The 23,456-nt window shown below is 47.6% G+C and overlaps 1 protein-coding gene across 8 annotated transcripts in view; it reads right to left on the reverse strand.

Moving 5' to 3' along the window:
• WIPF1 (WAS/WASL interacting protein family member 1) overlaps positions 1-23,456 on the reverse strand; it is a 462,168-nt gene that overhangs the window by 128,660 nt on the left and 310,052 nt on the right. The gene's annotated exons all lie outside the window — the stretch shown is intronic.

The raw sequence follows: 23,456 nt of genomic DNA on the forward strand, positions 1-23,456 counted from the left end.
CATTACAGTGGTACTGAGACTATTGAGCCAAAAGATATGAACCATCTTGTGTTCATATTTGTTGAAGGGCTGAGACCAGAGGTTAGCCAAATGATAAAGAATCATTTGATTTGTTGGCAAGCGAAGCCGATTGATGAAGTGTTGCAGTATGCGAAATACTGTAGTGACGAGATTGAGCTGAAGCAGAGAAAGTTGAAGGAGAAAGTGATGGTGATGCAGATAAGGGCAGCGCAGGCAGGTATGCAGGGAAATGGAATCCAGCAAATGGTACAACAGCAGCCGCAAGGGAATGGCGAGTTTCAGGTGCAACCTAGAGGCAGAGGTCGAGGTTTTGTAAACCGTGGTCCAGACTTGAATACTGTTGTGGTTCAAAATGATGTACAAGGGATGAAAAAGATGTCACCATGTCACGCGTGCGGGGCGTGGGGCATTGGAAGCAGGAATGCCCGAATGCGGTGCATGATGGTGTCTTTCAACAAAGCACTGATGTCGGCACATTTAAAAATGTGAGGGGTCCAAAAATGAGGGGTCTAAATCAGAACTTCCAGAATAACATGGTTCAGATGCAGGGGTTACAGCCCATGCAGCAAATACAAATGCCGCGTGTTCAACCAGGACAAATGCAGTAAGTACAACAGCAAGTTCCCATGGTACCTAGACAGCAAATGCAATTACCATTAGCTCCAATGGGACAGCAACAGGTGATGCTTCCTCAGCAGGTCACAGGTCAAGTGATGAGTCAAAATAATACAGTACAGCAGTTCCCATTGCGTGGTGAAGATGGAATGAATGATGAATGGTCGGATGATAGTTCAGACAGTGAGGAGTGCAGGCTTGCAGCGTCTTTAGAAGTAGATCAGAGGGGACCCTATGTCGAGGGAAAGGTAATGGGTCACAGGGTTTCATTTTTAGTGGACACGGGAGCTACACGCTCTACAGTCAGAAGTGCAGAGGTTCAGAAATTGCCACTTTCAGGGCGTACTATAAGAGTGGTAGGAGTAGCAAACCAGTATTTGACAAATCGGATTACTGATCCGTTTCAAGTCGAGATTGGCAACTTTCAGGGACTGCATACGTTTGTAGTTTGCGATTTGAGTCCAGTATCCCTACTGGGAAGAGACTTACTGTGCAAGAAGAAATGTTTGATTACCTGTTCCAATGATGGAATTGAGGTACAGACAAACAGTGGTGATGATGAGGGGGATGATGGGCAATTTACAGAATCAGAAACAGAGACCGCAAATGAAGATTACCCCTTGATAACCCTGTTCCTGATGCTTACAGTGACTGACTTGCTAGCTGAATTGCAAGGAACAGTGACAGAGAAAGTGTGGGACTTGACAGGAAAGGAAGTGGGATTGATAAAAGGAGTTGAACCAGTTAAGGTACAGGTAAACCGAATGCGGTGTTTCCTCAGATGCCGCAGTATCACATGGCACAAGATGTCCTTATACAGGTGTCGCAGATAATTGCGGATTTTGTAAAGCAGGGAGTCCTGAAGGAGGTATTGAGCAGCCCAAGTAATTCACCAATAATGGGTTTGAAAAAGCCTTGTGGGAAAGTTCGAATTGTGCAGGACTTGAGGAAAATAAACGAGATTGTGGTAAAATGTTGCCCCATAGTGCCAAATCCAGCAGTAATCATGTTCCAGGTTCCGTGTGATGCAGAGTGGTTCACAGTTGTGAATCTGTCACAAGCATTCTTTTTGGTGCCTCTTCATGAGGGCAGCCAATTTCTCTTCAGTTTTAAATTCCTGGACAAGGTGTGCAGTTGGTGCAGAATTCCTCAAGGGTTTTCTGAGTCACCTTCCATCTTCAATCAGATATTGAAGAAGGACTTGGAGTCGTTAGAACTACCTCTCAGTTTGACTCTAGTACAGTACATTGACGATTTGCTAATTGCGTCCAGGACAAAAGACGACTGCAGGTATGACACAATTGCCTTCCTAAACCATTTGGGAAAGAACGGACATAAAGTGTCCCCAAAGAAGTTGCAGTACTGTCAAAAACAGGTGAAATACTTAGGACACTTGATTGAGAGAGGGTCCAGGAGAATATCAAAAGAAAGGGTGACAGCCATATTACAGATGAACCCCCCGACAACAAAGAGAGATGTCAGAATGTTTTTGGGAATGGTGGGCTACTGTCGCCAGTGGATACCCAATTTTTCGATTATCTCAAAACCACTGATAAAGCTGACAGGTAAAGAAACCAAGGATGAACCGTATACCATAGCTTTGTCCGAAGAAGAGCTTGAGTCATTCATGGAATTGAGAGAGTGCATGTGTAGGGCACCAGCCTTAGGTATGCCTGATTACACGAAACCTTTTCTACTGTTTTGTCATGAACGTGATGCTTGTTCTTTGTCTGTTTTGACACATGTCCATGGAGTTGCAAACTGTCCTGTAGCATATTTTTCAGCTACCTTGGACCCAGTCGCAGCAGCCTTACCGGGTTGTTTGTGTGCAGTTGCAGCAGTTGGTCAAAGCCTCACACAGTGTGAAGGCATAGTGATGGGACATCCCTTAACAGTAATGGTACCGCATTCAGTTGAAATTCTGTTGACTAGAACTAAGACTCAGCACATGACAAATGCCCGACTTACCTGATATGAGCCAATTATTTTGGGGTCGCCTAATGTCTCATTCAAGCGATGTACTGTATTGAACCCGGCAACTCTACTTCCTGTTGAAAACACTGAGATTAGTAATTTGGAGAAAGTGGAGCATGACTGTCTTGAGGTAACAGAACTATGCACCAAACCCAGACCTGACATAAAAGATACGCATTTAAAAGAAAATGACTGCCTTATGTTTGTGGATGGATCCTGTTTGAGAGACTCAGTCGGGATACTGAGAGCTGGTTATGCTGTGTGTACAATCACCGGTATTATAGAAGCCTCCTGGCTTGAAAGAGTGTATTCCGCACAAGTGGCTGAATTAATTGCCCTTACTAAGGCATGCCACGCTGTTGAAAATTTGAAAGTCACTATCTATACTGACAGCAGATACGGATTTGGCATTGTACATGATTTTGGCCAATTGTGGTCACAGAGAGGTTTCATGACCTCTTCTGGTTCTCCAGTGAAAAATGGCGAACAGATTAAGGATTTGTTGCATGCGATTCAGTTGCCTCTTGAAATTGCCGTGGTGAAATGCAATGCTCATGTTAAGTCACAAGACTTTGTGTCCATGGGAAACGGCTATGCAGATCAAGTCGCAAGGTTTCGCGCACTGAACTGTATATCGTTCAAGGATCAGTGGGAATTATTACCGCAAACTGAAAATGAGGCATGTTTGAACTTTGCATTAAGAGTTGTTGATACACTGGATGAGCAAAAATCACTGCAGGGTCGTGCAAACAAGGAAGAAAAACGCTCCTGGCAGAGAATGCAATGTGTACAGAGAGCAGACGACTTGTGGGTTTCAGAGGAGGGGAAGCTAGTTTTGCCAAACAGTCTTTTGTCACAATTTGCAAGGCTCTATCATGGGCAGGCACATCTTGGGAGAAATGCAATGATCAAATTGTTCAAAACTGATTGGTTCAATCCGAAATTCAGACAAGCCGCAGAGGTTACCTGTCACAGGTGCATCATCTGTCAACAGATGAATGCAGGAAAAGGGACTGTGGTAACTTTGAGCCACATAAGGAGAGCTGGAGGTCCATTTAGCAAGATGCAGATGGATTTAATTGAGATGCCTGTATGTGGAGGCTTGAGGTACGTGTTGGTGATTGTGTGCGTTTTCAGTCATTGGATTGAAACCTATCCTACACGTAGAAATGACAGTCTCACAGTTGCAAAGCTGTTGCTTAGAGAGTTAATACCAAGGTTCGGTTTTCCAGTCTCTTTAGAATCAGATAGGGGCAGACACTTCGACAATGAGGTGATAAAGCTCTTGTGTGCTGCATTAGACATTGAACAGAAGCTGCATTGTAGCTACCGCCCCGAAGCATCAGGACTAGTGGAACAGATGAATGGTACCTTGAAGTCGAGGATGGAAAAAATGTGCGCAGCTACCAATATGAAATGGCCAGATGCATTGCCTTTAGTGTTGATGTCAATGAGAAACACACCTGATAAGAAGACAGGACTATCTCCCCATGAGATACTCATGGGCACAGCTATGAGGTTACCCGCAGTACCTGCAAATGCTCTTGTGAATATCATGGATGATATGGTGTTGGACTACTGCAAAGGTTTGGCTGATGTGGTCCGCTCTTTTTCCCACCAGGTGGAGGCAACACATTGCCACCAATCAGTGATCCAGGTCACACCTTGCAAACCGGTGACTGGGTGGTTGTCAAGAAGCACGTGAGAAAGTCGTGTTTGGAGCCGCGCTGGAAGGGGCCATATCAAGTAATACTGACAACAACCACTGCTGTGAAATGTGCAGGCGTTCCGAACTGGATACATGCCAGTCACACAAAGAAGGTAAAATGTCCGACTGATGAGGAACTTGAAGTTTCAGACTCAGCAATTCCAGAGAAGGAAGTCTCAGGGCCAGAAAACAACCAAGGGGGAACTGAGACTGCAGGAGAGCCCACTGAGGACAGCCTAGTCCCTCAATCAGTAAGCGAGTTCGAGAGAGGTGACGGTGAGCCTATCTCAGTAGAGGCAGCAGGAGAACTAAGTCAAGGAGAGGTTCTCCCAGAAGTAGACGGATCCGGGTTAGAGCTTGAACCTGTTACAGACCCAGAAGAAGAAGGGGAAATCGTAGAGGGAGGTCAAAGCACACCGGCGTCTCCTGAGCCAGTTGCAGGTCCGTTAAGAGAAAACACCATAGCACAAGAGGAGGGTGCTGTTCAGCGTCCTGACAGGCCAAGCAAGAAGAAAACGCATAAAGGTGATAACTGGCCAAAGAAGCAAGCTGCAAGGGAAAAGATCATTCCAGGTGAGACTATAGAGGAAGAAATCGACACAACCAGGAAAGAGGATCTGAGTGAAGGAGAGCTGCAGAGTGAACGCAGGCTGAAAAGAAAAAGAATCGCAAACAGAAGGTACGCAGGTCCTGAATGGGCATATGCAACAACATCTGAGTGGCAGCAAGAATTCTTAGCGTTTTGCTTTGATCGAGACGCACCAGGCCAATAAAACGGTACCTGAAATCACTTTAAGCAAGAGACTGTGTTAAAATTTAAATCAAAATTGAGAGCTGAAAGCTGAAGAAAAGAGACTTATAAATTACCGGATGTGACACTTGAAACCTGAATTGACTTTGAAAAACCGAATATGATAAGCTGCTAACCTGATTTGACAAAAAAGGGTCCTGGGGTGAGCGAAACGCTGTAAATATACGCAAAGAGAAAGAGAGACTTTGAGAAAAAAAAAAGCTTTTAAATAGTCCTCAAGTTGATTGTTTGCTTCGAGTTATTCTGCTATCTGATTCTTTACAGACCATGGCTTACAATAGAGGTAGTAGCAAAAAGGGTAAAGTGTGTGGTTGGTTGAGCATTATTCTAGGTATTGTGTGTGCAATAATAATTATAGGTGTGATTGTGGGAATGCCGTGGTTGGATAAGAAAGCGACTAACAATGCTTCAAAACCTGAAACTGCTACACTAAATCCGTGGGAACAGTTTGAGCAAGATACACAACACTTGCATGAGGGAACTAATTCAAAAGGGGAACTCTCCACTAATGTCTTCTATCGCTTGCTGAATGAGTATGTTGATACGATGGATGTGAGAAACTGTTATGTGTGTACAAAGATTCCTTCATCAGTGCAGGAGGGGGTCACATATCATAGTCTTCCTTTAACTTACGGGATAAGCTGTAGTCTACTACTAACAAGATTCTATGATCAGGAACATGTGCAATACTTTTATTCAAATTTGGATGTGGTGTTTTCCTTTGTGCCTGTGATTGAGTTTCTGAACAAGTTAGATAAAGAGCATAGCATAAAATTAGTTAGAGGTTTCTTTGAACCGACACTGACATTTGGGACAGCTTATGCACACCGCAACAATCTAACCTGCTTATTAACACCTGTGGAGAAAAGCTTTTTAGATCACACTGATGATATACGCAAAGCACTGAAGGAAAGATTAGAAAAGGGGCTAGAAAAACGCACATATGCAAATGATTATGCTTACACTGCAATAAAGACGCAAGGCAAATTAGCTATAGATGCACTACATGTAGGTAGACTTTGTATATATAGGCCGAAATCTGATCATGACACTTTATTTGTGGGAACGAGTGAATGCAGGCATGTGTTTTTGTTTCAGAGTAAGTGGACATTCATGTTAAATGGACAGGATCCAGTGATCCCTGGGATCTATTATATCTATCTATTATATCTATCTATTATATCTGTGGACTTAATGCTCTCCTCTTCTGCCTGACACCTCTTCATTGACTCTTCCCTCCTCTTCTTCTTTACCTTTCTTCTTGGCTCTTCTCTCTTCTGCTCCTGACTCCTCTTCTTCTTTACCTTCGTCTTGGCTCTTCTCTCTTCGGTTCTTCTGCTCCTGACTCCTTGCTCCTCTTCTTCTTGGCTCTTCTCTCTTCGGTTCTTCTGCTCCTGACTCCTGGCTCCTCTTCTTTCTTACCCTCTTCTTGGCTCTTCTCTCTTTGTTTCTTCTGCTCCTGACTCTACTCTCTGACCTGCCTCACTCCCCTCCACCTCTGTAACCCCCCCTCCCCTATCTTCCTATCTTTCTTCCTTACTCCCCGCCACCTTTAACCCCCCCTCCCCTATCTTTTCCCCCCTCCCCTCTACCTGACCCCCCCACCCTCCGCTTTCCCGCCGCCACCTCCTGCTCCCATTCGTCGCCACCCCCCCACCCCCAGCTGACCCCTCCTCCCTCTTAAGGCGGCCGCTGTGCGGCCGCGCCGCTGGCGCGCCGATGGCACGCCAAAGGCAAGCCCGTCTGCGCCCGTCCGCGCCTGGACCGCGCCCAGCGCCACGACCCCTGGCCCACAGCACTCCCAAACCCCGCAGCACCGCTACGACCCCACCACCCTCCACGCCCTCAACCCAGGGCGCTCCAGCACCTGCTTCCAAGCCAACCCGAAACGTACCCACGGACCCTTCGTATGTCGCACCTGCAAACTCACCTTCCACCGCGAAACTACCACGCCCGCCAGCCCACGCGCAAACAACCACCTCAAATGCATCCTGATCAACGCACGCTCTGTCCACAAGCACGCCGCTGAACTATGGGACCTCCTGGACTCCACCGCACCGGACGTCGCCTTCATCACTGACACCTGGATGAACGCCTCCTCGGCCCCCGACATCGCCATAGCCATCCCCGACGGCTACAAGATTTCCAGGAGAGACCGCACCAACCAAGTAGGTGGAGGTATCGCCATCGTCTTCAAGGACTCCATCAACGTCACCACCTCCATCGAAGACACCCCCCTCGCCGCCGAACACCTGCACTTCCAGATCCACACCGACCCCAGGACCACCCTCAGAGGAACTCTCATCTACCGACCCCCTGGACCACGCACCCTCTTCAGCGACTCTATCACTGACTTCATCTCCCCGCACGCCCTTGCCACGCCGGACTACATCCTCCTCGGTGACCTCAACTCCCACCTGGAACAGAACAACGACCCCAACACCACCGCCCTGCTCGCCAACCTCGGTCTCAAGCAACTGGTGAACACCCCCACCCACATCGCCGGACAAACGCTCGACCCCATCTTCTCCGCCAGCAACCACGTATCCTTCAGCCACTCCTCCGCTATACACTGGACCGACCACAGATGTGTCCACTTCACCTTCCAACGCGAGACTCGCCACATCCGCACACAACCCATCCCACGCCGACAGTGGAACAAAATCCCCGAGGAACAGCTTCTCTCCACTCTCAGCGACAACCAACCCACCTTCTCCTCCGACCCCAACGACGCAGCCCTCAGCCTCACGAATTGGATCACCAACTGCGCAGACAACCTCGCTCCCCTCAGACGCCTCCCAAGACAGACCAACACCAAAAAACCTCTCTGGTTCACTGACACCCTTAAGGAATCAAAGAAAACCTGCCACACCCTCGAGAAAGCCTGGCGGAAGGACCACACCGCAGATAACATGACTGCCCTCAAGAACGCTACCCGCGAACACCACCAACTGATCCGCCCCGCAAAAGAAATTCCTTCACAGACAGACTGGACAAAAACAGCCACAACAGCAGAGAACTCTTCAACATCATCAAAGAGCTCTCCAACCCTAACGCCAACGACAACGCCATCACGCCCTCACAAGACCTCTGCAACTCCCTCGCCACCTTCTTCCATCGTAAGATCACCGACCTACACGACAGCTTCGGACACCAGACCCAGCCAACCACCACAGAACCTACAACCCCAACCATCACCTTCAACGCCTGGACTCACATCAACACGGAAGAGACCAAAGCCACCATGAACTCCATCCACTCCGGTGCCCCCTCGGACCCCTGCCCACACTTCATCTTCAACAAAGCCGACGACATCATCGCCCCGCACCTCCAGACCATCATCAACAGCTCGTTTTCTTCTGCTACCTTTCCCGAGAGCTGGAAACACGCTGAAGTCAACGTCCTACTGAAGAAACCTACGGCGGACCCAAGCGACCTGAAGAACTTCCGCCCCATCTCGCTTCTCCCCTTCCCGGCCAAAGTCATAGAGAAGACCGTCAACAAGCAACTTACCAACTTCCTTGAAGACAACAACCCACTCGACCCCTCTCAGTCCGGATTCCGAGCCAATCACAGCACAGAAACCGCCCTCATTTCAGTCACAGACGACATCAGAACCCTGATGGACAACGGAGAAACAGTCGCCCTCATCCTCCTCGACCTCTCGGCTGCCTTCAACACCGTCTGCCACCGCACCCTAATAACCCGCCTCCGCTCCATTGGGATCCAAGGACAGGCCCTGGACTCGATCACCTCCTTCCTCTCCAACCGCTCCCAAAGAGTATACCTCCCATCCTTTCCGCTCAGACCCCACCGAGATCATCTACGGTGTCCCACAAGGCTCCTCGCTCAGCCCGACTCTCTTCAATGTCTACATGAGCCCCCTCGCCGACATCGTACGCAAACACAGCATCATCATCACCTCCTACGCCGACGACACTCGGCTGATACTTTCCCTCACCAAGGACCCCGCCAAGACCAACCTGCAAGATGGAATGAAAGACGCCGCAGATTGGATGAAACTCAGCCGTCTGAAACTAAACTCAGACACAACGGAAGTCCTCATCCTCGAAAAACACTCCGACCGCCTGGGATGACTCCTGGTGGCCCACGGCCCTTGGCACCGCACCAACCCCCTCAGACCACGCACGCAACCTTGGATTCATCCTGGACCCACTTCTCACCATGACCAAACAAGTCAACGCCGTCTCATCCTCCTGCTTCCTCACCCTCCGCATGCTCCGAAAGAGCTTCCGTTGGATCCCCGCCGACACCAGAAAGACCGTGACCCACGCCCTCGTCACGAGCCGCCTGGTCTACGGTAACACCTTATACGCAGGAACCACCACTAAACTCCAGAAACGTCTGCAGCGAATTCAAAATGCCTCCGCCCGGCTCATCCTCGACATACCCCGCAACAGCCACATCTCCGTCCACCTGAGACACCTACACTGGCTTCCCGTCAGCAAAAGGATCACCTTCCGGCTCCTCACCCACGCACACAAAGCCCTCCACAACAAGGGACCCGAATACCTCAACCGCCGCCTCAGTTTCTACACACCCAGCCGTCATCTTCGCTCCGCCAACCTCGCTCTCGCCGCCGTCCCTTGCATCCGCCGCACCACGGCGGGGGGAGGTCCTTCTCCTACCTGCCGGCAAAGACATGGAACACCCTCCCCACCAACCTCAGGACCACCCAGGACCACTCCGCATTCCGGAGACGACTGAAGACCTGGCTCTTCGAGCAGCAGTAACCCCTTCCCCCGAGCGCCTTGAGACCCGCACGGGTGAGTAGCGCGCTTTATAAATGTTTATGATTTGATTTGATTTGACTAAGGGATGGTATGGGACATGTTATTTGGGGATAGTTTTCCCAAAGATTTACCAGATTGATGACTTAAAACAAATACCTAAAATGTCTGAATTACAACATGCTAGACAAAAATGAGAGACAGCGGCTGCTGTTGTTGGTGACATATTTGGAGCCATAATTCCTTCAGTAGGGGTTATCTTAAACTCCATAAAGATTCAAAAGTTGTCTACTATTGTGGATAACATGCTGACAAAGGCTATACTCCTGATGGATACTGAACTTGCTGCGGAAAGAGCTATGACTCTTCAAAATCGGCTTGCTTTAGACATTCTTTTAGCAAAGAGCGGCGGGAGTCTGCAAGATGCTCAACGAGCGTCATTGATGCTCATTTATACCGGATAATAGTAAAAAGATTAGAGGTATGCTTACCTAACTAGAGATAGTACAGATTTGAAAGAACTTGGAGTGTGGGAGAAAGTAGGAAAAGGAATTGCCAGAGTAGGGAGCTGGTTTAGTAATATTTGGAATGGGGTGCTTGCAAAAATACTAGGGGGTCTATTAATTGTCCTGGTCTGTTTATTAGGTTTAGGGGGAACATGCAAAATTAATGACAAAATTAAAAGAAATTGGACAAAGAGAAAAAGGAGAAATGAGGAAAGTGAAAGGGAGAAAATGTTTAATGAAATTTGGGAAAGTTCACACAAGGGACAAGATGTTGAAATGCGCTTTATGCGCAAAGTGAAAAATTAAAAGTGAAAGGTTTGTGTGATGACGAACGTCATCAGAGGAGGGACTGAGAGAGCGCAGCTTATATAATCTGTATTAACATGAAATGTTTATGAATTAATGTGTGATGATGCCGCATAGAAACTGTAGTAATGAATTCTTGCTTAAACGTGCACTTGAAATGTGACCACAGGGAGTGGCCGTCAATGTATACGGAAACTAATAGAAATGACTAATGTTGATAAAATATGATATTAAAATAGGGTTTTGTACTAATTATTAATGATTATGTTATTACAGTTATGCTAAATGAATCCTGTAGGCCTTAAGTTAGCATGAGCCGAAGTTTAGCTGCCTGGCTCTCATATTAAATGTGTTTTCCTAACGTGCAGTGTGCTGACTCGCAAAAGGACATGACCTCTTGTTTTTCTTCAACTAGAAGCTAAATGTAACCATAGTGGATCCGTTCTCATGAAATTCATCTTGCTTGTAGAAATGTTAACAAAAACGCAACAGTGTAGATTAATATAATGTACAAGGTTGTTTAAACCGGTGAAGACATTGGAGCTACTGACCAAAAGATGTGCATAGAATTACAGAAGGATGAAATCATACCGGACGTGCTACCTCTGAAGACATCAATCACATGGACCAATAAAATGTCTGTAAAATAATATGGGGTGAAAGATTAATGACATAATCTGTTTTCTAATAGGGTAAAGATAGTGGGGTATAACCATTGACCAATGATACTTTAGGGGAATGTACAATGAAAAGGGGATGAAAACCCATGACACGGGGAGCCATTTAGGTGGGTTAGGGAATGCTATTGATTTGATCCAGAAACTTTGTCATTCTGTTTGGTGACTTTGCTGATTTTACTTAGAATCATCCTCTTCCTTAGACTTGCCCATTTACACTTTACCTCCTTATGAGGGAAGTGCCCCCTTTTATGCCCCAGAGCTGAGTTTTGACTGATGGCGAATCTTCTGATGCCCTAAAGATGAAGACTGAACCTGAGTGCTGACCTAAACCTTGGAGGGTAACTATCACAATGAAATTGTGATTTGTCTGTTTGCTTTTCCTTTCTAGGTACCAACTGCTTACTTTTGACAGAGATCGTAGCTAGATGTTTTCCAAATTGGTGTTCTAAATTGTTTTGCATGAAGCCCAACATGCCAATGCTAATCAGTGGTTAGGACAGGTGTTCACTAAACTGACGCAAATAGACAAACGACTGAATCTATGCTTTGTTGAACTGACGCGTTAATGACACTCTGCTAGAATTGATCTATATACACACACCGTGTTATGTTATGATGTTTGTGATTCTTGCTTTAATGAAATCTTATCAGAGTTGCCATATCGTGACCATGCTATTGTGTTTCTTGGTTTTGAGATTAACGCATCTACTTTTAGAATTGTAACTAATAGGGAATAAAATTCATAAAATTCTACTTAACTGGTGTGGTTATTGATGACTGCAAGGTCATGGTGGTGCCTCGAATCAATTAATGTCTTTGACTAAAGTGAAATGCATTGTGGTTATAAATATTGATGACATTATTGACGTATTGATTGACATATTGATTAGCTATCTCGTCCTAAGGTGTCTCTCAACTGGGTCAAAAGATTCATTGGCCTAAAACGAATCCTAATGTGTAATAAATTATCATAGAGGGACGCGTTAACATAACAATGATCAAGTGTATGACCCTGACCAAAAAGATGCAGTCTACCACGATTGACACAGTACAAAGCTGTTTTAAAGTTGATAAATACTGCATAGAGCAGTCTCACTGTTGTGCAGACAGGTTGCAAGACACATCAAAAACTGACAAAGTAGGTAAGTTGTCTTGTCTTCAATACAACAACCCAACTAAAAGTCAGTTGGATAGAAAGGTAATAGTTTGTTTTTATTGACCCAGGTTTTAAGTGCATGTAATAGAAATTGAGCAACACACAAAGCAATGGTATAAGGTGTTAACAGGCGGGGGAGGAAGATTGCCCCTTTTTGTAAATAGGAAATAAGATTTTGTTATATTATGTTGATTTGCATAGCACATTAATCACCTGAGAGGGTATCCCGGCGATTGGGCAGGTCTTTAGGTGTATGGTCCCAAAGGTGCTTATACGAAGTGCCAGGACTTCTGCTTCTTGCAGAACTCAAGAAGTAAGGGGGAAACTCTGACTTGTTCAGGGAGGTCATTCCATGTCTTGGGTGCGATGTAGGAGAAGGTGCAACCTCCAGATTTCCTTTTGCAGATGTGGGAAATATGTGCAAGTGACAGTAAGGCAGAGCGTATTCGTTCGGTGGGTTGGTGAAAGCATATGCGGCTGTTCATGTATTCTGGTCCTGTGTTGTGTAGGGCTTTGTATGTGTGCATGAGAAATTTAAATTAGCTGCACTTGTGAACGGGGAGCCGGTGAAGCTTCCTGAGGTGCGGTGTGATGTGCGTGCAGTGTGGGAGGCCCAGTGTGAACCTTACAGCGGCGTTTTGGATGGTCTGCCATTTGTGTGGGGGGTGTTTGGAGATTCCAGCATAGGAAGTGTTGTCATAACTAGCCTGTTTGTGATGAGTGCTGGTGTGACAGTCCATCTGGTGTTCTGAGGCAACCATTTGAAGATCTTTCGCAGCATGCGTAGGATGTGAAAGCAGGAGGTGCACACTGTGTTGACTGGAGCTGTCATGTTGAGCTTGTCATCTAGGATGATTCCTTGATTTCTTCCATGGTCTGTGGCTGTGAGAGTTGGTCCTAGCTCCGACAGCTACGAGGTGGAGTCCCATGGGGCGGTCTTGTTGTCCAAGGCCAGTACTTACGTCTTGTCAGAGAGGAGCTTCAGGTAGTTAGTTCGCATCTAGTCTGCTACTATGGTCATGCAGTTGGTGAAGTTAATTTTGGTGGTGGTCGCCTTGTCCGTCAGGGAAAGGATGAGTTTGATGTCATAAGCGTAGTGGATGGTGGTGATGTCTTGTGATCGGATGATCATGGCGAGTGGTGTCATGTATATGTTGAAAAGGTCAGGGCTGAGGGACGATCCCCTGTGGGACTCCGTTTAACAGTATCTTGGTCTCAGATGTGATGAGTGACAGCCTGACCCTTTAGATTCTTCCCCTGAGGAAGGAACAGATCCAACTGAGAGAAGATCCTTGTATGCTAATCTCGTGGATTCTTCTGAAAAGAGTGTTATGGGAGACGGTGTAGAAAGCCGCCGAGAAGCTGAGCAGGATGACGGCTGCTTTTCCTCCTTAGTCCAGGATGACTCAAACGTCAATGGTGGCTGCGATGAGTGCTGTTTTGGTGCTGTGGCTTTTTCTGAATCCTGACTGAGTATTGTCTAGAAGACAATTAAGTTTGAGGTGCGTTGCGAGTTGTTTGTTGTGATGGACCTCTCAATAACTTTGATTGGATAGGAACTGGAGCCTGCCTTGCTGCTGTACCGTGGGGGCAACCTGGATTTCGGCGCTCCCGCGGCTGGCTGAGGTGATTCAACCCCTTTCTGTTCCCCACGCTGGGAAGTCGAGGGCGCGGCAGATCGCGGCTGGGGCCACGCAGTGCCCTATCAGGAGGGCTGCTTGCGGGACCCCATTGGCGGGTGGATCGGCCTGCGGACGACTTGGTTGGCGGCCTGGTGGGGCGGGCAGGGCCCACACCACTCTGTGCGCCTGGGCTTGCCAGGTGAAGAAGGTGCTGGAGCTGCCCCATTGCCACGGGTACTGGAAGACATCGTGGGGCGGTGACTGCACAATGGCCCTGCTCCTGGCCTGTTTTTTTTTTTTTGGTGGCGCTGCCCTCAGGAGGGAAGATCGGCCTCGCGGCCCAGGACATGAACATGGGCCTCACGTATTGTGGCCCCTGGCGCTGTTGTCTGCTGTGGGGACTTCGAGACAACGCCAGGCTTTACTGACCACCGTGCTTACGCCATAGCGGCTTGGCCCTATCTGGTGCGCTGAACTGGCTCTACTTGGTGCTTGTTGGTGTTGGTCCATGACTCTTGGCCTGGCAGGGAGGAGGGTGAGACTCCTGTGCATTATTTTTATTTTTTTTGTCCAGTGTGACCTTTTGGGCAGGTGGCGCTTCCGGCGACCACCGGTGGGTGGTGGTGCCTGTGTCCAGACATGGCGAAGGCGGATCAGAAACAGCCCAAGCTGACATTCGAGGGCAAGAAGAAAAGCAGCCAGGCGAGTAGGTCGATGGATGGCCTTCCCCAGGAAGAGGACATGTAATTGTCCACTGTGAAGGCTATGTTCGTAGATCTTAAACATAGCCTGGCCAGCATTGATGGGAAGCTGGACCACCTTTCTGCGCAGATGAATCGCCTAAAGGAAAGGGTGGATGGTCATGCCACCCGTCTTGACCATGTGGAGTCTTGGATGTCGGATTTGGAAGATAATCGCCGCGAGGATGGAGAGAAATTGTTGAGAATGGAACGTGTGTTAGAGCTCATTCACAATAAAAACGAATACCTTGAGGCCCAATCCCGCCGCAACAATGTGCACATTTTGGGTCTACCTGTGTCGACTGCCATGGGACGCATGGAGGACTACGTGGAGACTATGTTCACATCACTGTTCCCGGGCGAGCTCTCTCAGGTGCTGGCGGTGGAGCGGGCGCATCGATCACTCTGCCCCTGGCCTCCTCCGGGGGCACCGGTGCAGCCGATCATTGTGGGTTTATTGAACTATCGAGATCGGGATGCCATACTCAGGCTGGCTCGGGAGCAATGTCCAGTGATTTATAACAATAATGAGCTCAGCATTTTTCTGGATTATATGCCTGGGGAGAAGGGCGCGCGCCGGGCGTTTCTCCCAGTCAAGTGCACCCTAAGCCAGACAGATGCTAAGTTTTCTCTCATTTACCCTGCCAAGTTACGTGTGTTACACAAGGGCAAGTTGCACTTTTTTACTGACCCAAAGCTGGCGGCTAAATATGTTAAGACTATGCCCAAGAAGGCGCCTCCGGCTTGTGCCCCAGCGGGGAGGGGCGATGCACTCCCTGATGGAAGTGATAATGACTAGACTCTGGTTTGCTGCTTCTGACCGTTCTGGCCCCCCTGCTTGTGGGCTGGGCCTAGATCTCGCTTTGTGAGGAGCCGGCTCCTTGGTGGCTGGTGCTGGACTTCGAACGCTATCCTGTTGCCCCTGCTCACCCACCCCTACTGGGGCGGTTATCGGTTGGCTTTGCCCCGGTAGATGAGTCCAATTCAGACGTTTGTTGTTTTGCTACGGGTTTTGTGTTTGGGTGGGTGGTGGGCTACCGGGCTGGAAAGATTGGGGAGCCAGCGTGGGTGGGGGTTAGCAGTTTGGTTTTCTGAGGGTGTTGGTGTTATCTTTCTTCCTTCTTCTTCTTCCTTTCTTCTATCTGCAGCTGTCGCTTCCTGTAGGATGACTGGGGGTGGCACGTGTTTGAGTGATTGGCGGGATGGTGACCACAAATGCGCCTGCTGTTAGGTGCCTCAATTGGAATGTAAGGAGGATGAATGATGGCCACAAGATGAGACTGTTGTCAGCGTATGTACAGCGCCATGCGGTTGATGTCTGCATATTGCAGGAAACGCATCTGTCTGAGGGAGTAAATGCGAGGGTGTGGGCTGGTTGGATTGGTGAGAGTCACGTGGCGACAGACTCGGGATATGCGCGAGGTGTTGCGATTTCGATTCGGAAGGGACTGCCATGGCACACTGGAAGGGTGCTGATAGATCCGTGCGGTCGATATGTTATGTTGAAGGGCACGTTATATGACAGACAGTTATGGCTCCAATGTTGACGATCCAGGGTTCTTCATTGAGAACTGGCATTTGATTGGCTCGCTGGGCCCTGGTTCTTTGCTGTGGGGTGGAGACTTTAATGTGGTTCTGGACACGGTGGCGGACAGGGAGAGCAAGGCCACACCTCAATATGTGGCGGCGGCGAGGGATTTGCCACATATTATGGTGGAAGGTACTTTGGTGGATTTAGGGAGAGCCAAGCAAGGTGAGGACAGGCAGGGAACGTGCGTTAATCACGCGCATGGCAGCTGGTCTAAAATAGTCCGCTGGTTGGGCACCAGGGATGCGGGACTCTGGATGACCTCTGTTGAGCACATGCCTCGTACGCTGTCGGACCATTCACCAGTCCTGCTGGAGATGCATGTGCCCGGGTGCCCTTGATGCGCATTTTCATGGCGGCTGCCAGGTGGGGCGCTGAGGGATCCTGTCTTCCCGGAAGAAATTCATACTGCTATTGTAGACTACTTTGATATAAATCAAGGTTAGGTGTCCTCGGCGGGCTCTCTTTGGGAGGCCTTCAAGGTTGTCATTCAGGGAATTTGTCTCGCTAAGCAACATAGGGTGCTGAGAGCGATTTGTAGGGAACTGGCGGGATTGGAGGCATGCCTAGCTGATCTGGAAAAGAGATTAGCGTCTGCCTGGTCGGCGAGCCTTCTGGTTGAATTCCGAGAGGTGCTGTCCTGTTATGAGGAGGCATCGCAGCGCGAGGAATGTTATTTGGGTAAGAAGACGAAGGCCCGGCGCTATGGCGAGGATGAATGGGCTGGGAAGACGCTGGCGGCTATGCTCCGCAGGCCATGGGCCAGGAATTATGTAGTTGAACTCGTGGACTCTGGTGGGACACTTCGGACAGGTACAGCTGACTTTTACTCGGATCTGTACGCCGAGCGCCCAGGAGTGCCTGCCTCGGATGCTGTTAATTACTTTGAGGAGATTAGTCTGCTTTGGCTAGAAGACTCACACAGGCAATATCTTGATGTCTCCTTCTCGGCTGACGATGTGATTCAGGCTATACGTAGCCTGCCTAGTGACAAGGCTCCGGGTTTGGATGGGCTGACTCCTGCCTTTTATACGGCATATGCCGATATTCTGGCGCTGCGTCTTCTTGAGATTTATGGTGAAGCGCTTGACAGTGGTGCCCTTCTGCCTTTGCTGCGAGAAGCTCTTATAGTGACTATATTCACTATTTGCGGCGCCGTCAACACAACGCAGTGAGAAACGTGTGGAGATATTTGAGGCTTACCATGGCCCTCATGCTTTTCCTTTCTTGACCGCTTTTTCAAATCATAAGACATCAATCTGTCTCTGGCACTTTGGAACATCGAGCCAATATCTTTACTATAGCCTTGATAAAGTCTACCCAGACGAAACACGTGTCGGCTTTTGTTTATTTGGGCTGCTGTCCATTTGATAAGGATTTCTGTTGTCATCCTTGATTCTGGCTCCAAGATGTCTGCTTGGGCCACATGCCATTGTTTCATCTAAAGACATTACGAGGAATAAACTGGAACATTACAACTTCCTGGGATGTGCCGTGGTTTTCCTTCTTTGCATATCATGACTATTTTAAAACCCAGGAAGGATTCCAGCAGGTGTGACTCTTACCAGCCGCTCTCGCTCATCAACATAGACACTAAGATTTTGCACGAAACTAATTGCGAGACATCTGCAGCCCCTGCTCCTGTCCCCGATATTGCCTGACTTTTGCGATTTCCCATTTGATCGGGCCTGAAGATCTTGCGGTGGCGTTTTTTTTGGGATGCCGCGAAGGCGTTTGACTCACTGGCCTGGTCGTATATGTTTGCCCTATTGGCCAGGGTGGGCCTTAGCACAAGATTCATTTAGTTGATTTGTTTGTTGTATTCCAAGCCGACTGCTCACTGGAGGGTTAATGGGTCGCTTTCGGATTCTTTTCCGATTGCTAGAGGAACTCATCAGGGTTGCCCTCTTTCACTGCTACTTGCGGTCGCTATAGAACAGCTTGCGGCACGTTTACACCAGCATCATGATCATAGGGGGTTGGCGTTTCGGCAGCGCCCTGTCTTGATCTCCCTCTACGCAGATGATGTTGCACTATATGTCCGCGATCTGCAGCTCCAACTTGATATCCTGCTGGATGAAGTGGTCCATTTTGGTCGGGTCTCTGGGATTATGATAAATTGGTCACTGTGCCCTCTAGCTACCCCGTGTGTTGGGCAGATGGACAGGTGCGATATTTGGGTGTCTGGCTGAGCAGGAAGGTTGATGAGTTCTGGACGACTAACTATGGCTGGAGGAAAGGGTAGCGGTTTGGCGTTTACTGCCACTTTCGCTGACCGGACACAGTGCGATAGCCAAGATGGTGGTATTGCCTAAGTTTTTGTACCTCTTTGTTAACCTGCCTCTTGTTCTTACTGCTAGTTTTCTGAGACGGCTCAGATCCTTGCTTGTGACACTTGTGTGGGCCGGGAAACAGCCCAGAATCTTATGGGAAACATTGACGCTGCCGTTCGAGCAAGGTGGCTTGGTGGCCCCGGACCTGGGACTTTATTAGTATTGTGCTCAGGCCCATTTTGTTTATTTCTGCCTGCATCCTGTTCATTATCTACCGCATGTGGCTCCTGAATCTGACTCGGTGTGGCCGGACAGATTGGGTGGGGTGGTTGGTGGGCCGCCTCGGCCCCGTCGACATGGCGTGTTCGGCACATGCCTGGACTTCTTTGCGACGGCAGGCTGGGTTGCGAGACATCTTTGCACTGTCGATGCCGGTGCACGATGTGGCGGGCTTGTCCCCATTGGAAAGATGGGCAGCTTTCTGAGCGACTCCAGGAGTTAGATATGATTACGCTCGGATCTTGGTTCCAGGTGGGGACGTTTGTCTCTTTGGAGACTGCGCTGGGCGCCCACAGTGACTCTGCGATTTATCGCCTCCTATTTTTCAGAATACGGGCTTTGTTGCGGGAGCAGTACTCCTGTTTCCCTGAGGAGCCCCCGTTCTGTCCGGCGCTGGAGTTGCTATACAGGGCGCAATCTGCTTGCCGGCTTATTACGTGTCTATATGTTGTTTTGCAGTGTACAGCACCTTTTGCTAAATCTAGGGCTCGAGTGCGTTGGGAGGGGGTGTTAGCTGTGCCCATTTCAGAGGAGATGTGGAGTTATTGTTGCGTCCAGATGAGGGAACTTTTCCCTAATTATAGACTTCGCCTCATACATTTCAATTTTCTACAGCGTGAATACTACACGCCCAGTCGATTGAAAAAAAATGGGTCTAAGATGGTTGTGTGAAATCTAGTGATGTCACTTCCTGTGTAGATGGATTATGGGAAAGAAACAGTGATGTCAATTCCTATGACAATGGGCAATGGGAAATGAAATCCTCTTGCATGGCTTCTTGTATCCGTTGGTGAAAGTGATCACTACCTGTTATTGGAAATATTTCAAATTCAACAATAATATTAAAAATTATCTTCTGACAGAGTGTTGTTCAGCATTGATTGCCTATGGGAAGAGAGATGCTCATAAAATGAGGGCGTTGTCTTTGGCCAAAAGGCCATTTAATGTGGAAAGGCTAACGTTATGCAATTTCCTACTTTATAACTTTGCTGTATCACAGTGAAAACAAAAGGAAATACCCAGGAACACATTGTCTGGGAATCACTGCAGTATTGTTGTCACTGAAAAAAAGATTTAGATTAAAACCGCCCTTAAGCACCATGGAAGCATAACAATGTTCTGCTTTTAGTCTATCAAGTTTGGAAGCGTTTAGACCAGCTCTTTTTAATAGCCAATTATAGATTTACATAGGAGTTGCATAACAGGAAAAAGCTGCTATCTTGGCCACATGCAGAAAAATGATGTAGCTTTACTACCAGCAAGTAAATGACATTGAAGCACAGTTTCACAGTATTGTTATTAAGATTGTTACAAACAGAAAGTACTCCAGAAGCATCATTCAGTTTTGCCTTTCTTTGCTGGGATACCAATTTCACTGTACCCAGCCAGCAGAGTTAGTTGTGTAGCCCATGTCTCTTTTCAGCCAATATTCTCATAGGCGCTAATGTAGCCTGGCAGCAATTTTTCAGTCCAGGAACAGATAGTAATCGAGATTCTAACAGAGTATGTGCTTGTGAGTTGGCTATTTTAGGACTGTTCATTTTGAGACCAGGCCAACGAAGGCCAGTTTTCAAGGTGCTCCTGAATGGGGATACAGCCACTTATGTCTATCCACTGTTTTATACTTAACTTAAATCTTTGATCCTTCAATGCCATTAAGTGCCTAGGGGTTTGTGCTCAAGAGTGTGAGCTCTTAGCCCTGTCAAGGCTGTTCTGAGTCGAACTGATTGGACTAAGCTCGTGGGGATACTGCTCAATCTGAGAATTCCATATTGATATCCCCCAATTTAAGAAGTGAGTTTCATTTTCTACAATTAAGTCAAGTTACAGGATCGCTAGCTAGTCATTGTCATAGACTCCCTCACTCTCCCTTTTCTTCGGAGTTGGAAAGTTACTGAAGCAATGTCCTTGCTGTCTATGTGGCTCACACGGAAAGAGTTTAAAGGAGTTTTATAATATCGCCCCAATCTAACAATTCAATTCTGCCTCTCGATGCTATTCTGGTTATATGGGTGGCGTATTTTTATTGCAGTTGCCAGAAAGAAGCTGCTGTCGTTCAGTGTTTATGTCAATTTATGTCAGATTCATGGAATTAGGCCTCGTGATTCTCATTGTACAGCTGAATGCCATGGACTGTCTAGCAATTTTTCTGGTTGTATCCGGTGTGAAAAAAAACAGACACAAAAGTTCAAAAAAGTCCAACACATTGAATATAACCATTTAGCTATTAAAATATTTTAAGTGCGTTTTGGAAAGTGAACGGACTCACGTTTCATCTTCTTAACAACTGAACCATCAAATGCTAATTTCAGGAGATTTTGACTCTACTTTATATATATATTCTTCAATGGAGTAAGCAGAGAAAAGAACACGTGATTCAACCAAAACGCAAGAGAGACACTAACGACCAGTGCCCAGTTCTTCTTGTGAAAAGAAAGCAAGAAGACCTTGAGAAAAAGATATAATGGATTACGATAGAAAGCGAACTTCATTAAACATGCAGTTCTTGCTTGGCTATGTTAGCTTCAAAATGAGGTTAGGTTTACCTGAACTGTCAGGCTAAAGGTGCAATGTACAACAAAATGGCTGCACGCACACAAAGTGTGCTAGTGTGCAATAATTCAAAGGCATAGGTAATACATTGAGCAGGTATAAAAATAATTTCACATTCTATAAATACGTTTTCAGCAGGGAGGATGGAAATTGCTATCAACCACAACGAGATGGCAGCAGGTGCATAGGAGTGTTATGACTGGGGTGGAAAGGTCTTTCAGGCCAAGGTGATGTGATTCTTCTACATTCCTCTACCTATTTTGTTTAGGACTGCCCATTATTTCCTTATCCCTTGCAAACCACCTGGACCTCTAGTTTATTGGTGTGTAATGAGACAGCATTTCTAGTACACCACCAGAATTATGCAGAGAGTTCTATCCTTAGGGTAGCTGTTGTCTTTACATTTTTGTGGAGATAGGGTCCCACCCCTGAGACAGTGGGGTATGCTATAATCAATCGAGACTGATGCAAAACGCTTTTTGACCTCATTTGGACATGGGGGTGGGGGGGGCTCTCAGAGTTTGCAAAAAGCAAGTCAGGCTTTTAATGGTAACACAACTATTTGGAGGTGCAGAAAATGAGTGGGCTAATTACATAAGCTCTTCGCCCCATTCAATAGTAGTAATTGCTGCAGATGAATATAAGAGAGCAACCATTTTTATACCTCTGACGAGGCAGAGGTTTGTTTCCCCAAAGAGTTCCAGCAGAGACCTTTGCTAGATGGGTGGGTATAGACAGGCCTGGTTACAAATGTAATAGAATGAGCCCCCTATTTTGTAAACCCTTTGTGATGAGTGCTATACTGAGCTGCATGTGTCCATGGTGAATGCTGACCACTGCAAAAGCCACACATTTAACCAGAATTTACCAAAGTACCTTTAACTGCCTGGCATGATGTTGCCGTCCATACCTCAGTGTGTGGCTGAAAAACGTGGCTCAGTGCCTCTCTTTCTTCAGAGAGGGCAGTTTGGGCATGTGTCAAACCTACTGCATTACTGATGCAACAATCCAGGTGACCACCACGTCCATTCATGTGTCTAGCGCAGTAAAAACAGAAAAGGTCTGCTGCAAGCCTGCTGGAGTTACAGATCAGCTTTCAGAATGCAGCAGCATTCAGTTTGTGTGAAGAAATCATAAATGTTTTTGATTGGGAGAAGTGAGGCGAGCTGCACTAGCACCTTGGAAGCAGCGCTTGAAACTGTATCAATAGAAAAAAGCAAGTTGAAGCAGATATGAAATTGATTGGGAGGGGCTGCTTGGGTAGCAGGTCAAGATTTATGCAGCAAGCAGTTTGGTATTAGAAACGCATCATGTTTGGGTACTACAGGAAAAGCGGACCGGTTAAGAGTCACTGCAAAGAAAGCTACAACAGGGTTCACAGCACGCATTACTCACCACACTTCATCTGCTTGAGGATCACAGACATACAGGCTGATCCATCGGCACAAGGAGAAGCTCAGGGACTAGGCTGGAGTGCCGGCTGGGAGGCTGACCGGCAGAAAATTACACAATTTGGCTGGCAGGTACAAACGTGGGCCACCAGCCACTAAACGCTCTTGTTGGTTTTATTTTCCACAGTATGGCAGAGAGAAGTGGGTAACCATGGTGCTGCTGATTGCGAAGTGTTTGACAGCAGTGTACTACTCAAATACGTGGACACAAGCTGCACCCTTTGTTCCTGTTGCAATGGCTTGGGCTGCAGAACACTCAACACCCAGCCTCTTGCTCACATCCACCCCAGCTTCCTGGGTGGATAGGAGAACATAGTTGGGAGGGAACTGCCAGAGGGAGGCAAGAACGTGCATGCAGGCCTTGAAGGGCAAGAGGGGCTGCTTCCAAGGTGCTGAGCGACGAATGGAGTAGCCGATGTAGC

This window comes from Pleurodeles waltl, chromosome 3_1, assembly GCF_031143425.1.
Source record: "Pleurodeles waltl isolate 20211129_DDA chromosome 3_1, aPleWal1.hap1.20221129, whole genome shotgun sequence".
Lineage (NCBI taxonomy): Eukaryota > Metazoa > Chordata > Amphibia > Caudata > Salamandridae > Pleurodeles > Pleurodeles waltl.